The sequence below is a fragment of the Lampris incognitus genome, chromosome 17, assembly GCF_029633865.1.
Source record: "Lampris incognitus isolate fLamInc1 chromosome 17, fLamInc1.hap2, whole genome shotgun sequence".
NCBI classification, from domain to species: Eukaryota; Metazoa; Chordata; class Actinopteri; order Lampriformes; family Lampridae; genus Lampris; species Lampris incognitus.
The window spans coordinates 22950532-22953463 of record NC_079227.1 but is presented as its reverse complement, the minus strand read 5'-3'; the positions used below and the strand labels follow the sequence as shown (position 1 = coordinate 22953463).

Here is a 2932-nt window from a genome sequence, read left to right as displayed (position 1 = left end):
TCTTTACTTCCATATGCTCATTTAGCAACATACAGCACATTTTCATTGATTATTATTGTGATTTTTACCTGAATTTCACTTGTTTGGTTGCAGCTCTGTGTGAGACTGTGTTGCATTGAGACAATGCTGATATGTGATGAGTTATGGAGGGAAACTCATTTTGACAGTTGAGCTTATTTTGTGTAGCGCCATCTGGTGGTCTGAATGTATAGTGAAACAGTATTTGTATATTTGAACAACTTGATGCTAAAATCTAAAACAAAAATTAAAGAGATAACACTCTCCATGATGAACAAGGCATTTGTCTCACTTTTTTTGAATTTCCGCCTATTGTGTGCAGGGCTATATGGAAGATGTACAGGCACCAGGTGTCTTTGTACTCCATTTTACACATCATTGGGGGGGTTAATAATCAGGGGACAATTAAAAATCAGTTTCAACTTCTTTTGTGTGCAATAAATAACAATTTATCACCAATGTCCTCTTTATGACTCAGAAAAAATATTTTGTTGAATACAAGAACAACTTCTGTGTTCTGTATAGGTATTTTCAATATTTTTGTCGGGCTCCTACCCTAAAATCCTTTAGTTGGTCCTAGAGAAGCCTCATGCAAAATTTGGTGCTTTTATCCGCTCCGTAACGGTACGCCCTAATATGTGCACTAACCCTCTGGACTAACACACACACACACACACACACACACACACACACACACACACACACACACACACACACACACACACACACACACCACTCTCTCTCTCCCGTAAAATGCACACACTTCACTTTACTCAGCACTGTTCACGTTCAGCCATACCACTCCCACACTATGTATAGATATATTTACTATATTTATTACAACTACCTACCTCGGTATATAGTTACTTTCTACTGTTAATTTTAGATTTAATGTGTGTCTTAATTTTATTCTACTCCGGCCTGTATACACTGAATTTTAGCTTACTTTTAGTCTATTTTCTGCTATTTGAGCTAAATCATGTCTTCTTATTGGTCTATTAATATTGGTTTATTCTTATTGGTATACTTATTGGTTTATCCTTATGGGTCTGTTAATACAGTAATTTCATAATTTTATATTTTTTGTCAATTTTTTTGATTCAGTTTAACGTTTGTCATTTTATTTAGCTTTTTTAAGGTTGAACTGATCCCTAAGTATTCCATTGCCAGCAATGCCTGCCACGCTGTATTGTTGTACATTTGACAAATAAAACAACTTGAACTTGAACTTGAGTTTCAGCAGAGTGTGTGTCATTTCCCTGTGAGCGCCACATTAAACAGAGCTGCTCTCTCTAAACTGTTATTCACCATCTTCTTTGGCTTTGTGCCTCAAGGCTGCAAGCTGGCTTGAATGGAGCCATCCAATTCATGCCTTTAACCACAGTCACTGCTTTCATGGAGTGAGGGAAGTGAAGAGACGGCGAGAAAAGACAAAATGATGTTGAGAGAGAGAATAAAAAGACAGATAGTCTCTCCTCTCTATTTCAGCTGCCTGCTTTAGCATATGTTAATGTCAACGCTGATCTGACTTGACAAGGAAGGAATGAAAACCATTCATTCACTCTTGACACATACACAGACGCTTGCGTGCACACACACACTTGCCATCAGTCAGTTATACAGTTTAAGTTAATTTAATATCCCGGGCCAGGATACTTACCTGGCACGGGCGACATCATGATCAAGAAGGTGGTTCACCCAGGGCGAGGCTTGACCACTGCACTCCGATTTTGCTGACCCCTGCAAATTCCCCAAATGTGGAATCTCGATTGCATTATTTCTGTTAGAGGGGGACTGCGTTCGTGCTCTCCCCTGTTTTGGGCGGCACGGTGGTCCAGTGGTTAGCACTCTTTCTTCATTGAAAGAAAGCCCTGGGTTCGAACCCCAGGCCCTCCCAGGTCCTTTCTGTGTGGAGTTTGCATGTACTTCCCATGTCTGCGTGGGTTTCCGTCAGGTGCTCCTCCCATACATGTGGAGTCGCTAGCCGCTTCTTCTCACCTGACAATGAGGAGTTTCACCAGGGAGACGTAGCACATGGGATGATCATACTATTCCAACCCGGTTCCCCCTCCGCCCTGAACAGGCGTCCCGACCCACCAGAGGAGGCGCTAGTGCAGCGACCAGGACACATACCCACATCAGGCTTCCCTCCCGCAGACACGGCCAATTGTGTCTGTAGAGACACCCGATGGGGATTCGAACCGAAGATCCCTGTGTTGGTAGGCAATGGAATAGACCGCTACGCTATCCGGATGCCCATACGAATATATGTTAAAAAGGACCTGTCTAATATTTCCATAGCAGAACCAATGCTTTTGTGATATAGTGGATCTGAGTCATTATTAGTTGCACACTACGAAGCACCGCTAGAGAGAACGCACCTGTCCGGTTCAACAGAGGATGATGTTTAAGTTAACATTAGTTGTAATAATAAGATTGGGACTAAGTGAAGTCCCAATAACAGCCTGAAGTTCCTTTCGTATCCCCTTGAGATAACACATCAATAAAGTATGCAAAGTTATCTGTACGTCTCTGCATTATGTTTATAGCTATTGAATGCTAACGGGCTAGCTAATGGATAATATGCTAGCGGAGTTCACATGATAGCAACGTGATAGCCCACTTGAGTTTCGGTGAATGTCCAGCAAGCTAATTATTTGTAAGTATAACAACTCACAGCCTTCAAAGTTGACAGATTATGCAAGTTATTTGTTGTGCTTGTGAGTTAAGTTTTAATGGTTATTCTCTGAGCACACTCTGTATTGCACTAGATTCATTTTTTGATTTTGTGTGTTTTATCTAGTTCTTACGGCATGTTTGACAGCATGAATTCGCAAAATAAATGCCTGTAACCAGAAGAACACCTTCTGTTTGTGATTTAACTGGAGGAGACTTACACACACACACATGCGCA

General features: G+C 41.2%; 1 non-coding gene across 1 annotated transcript; it reads left to right on the top strand.

Annotated features, from left to right (window-relative positions):
- Positions 1-1670: 1670 nt before the first annotated feature.
- Positions 1671-1833, top strand: LOC130128102 (U1 spliceosomal RNA). Its single transcript, XR_008811875.1, has one exon. It is a non-coding gene; the product is annotated as a U1 spliceosomal RNA (small nuclear RNA).
- The last annotated feature ends 1099 nt before the right edge of the window (positions 1834-2932 follow it).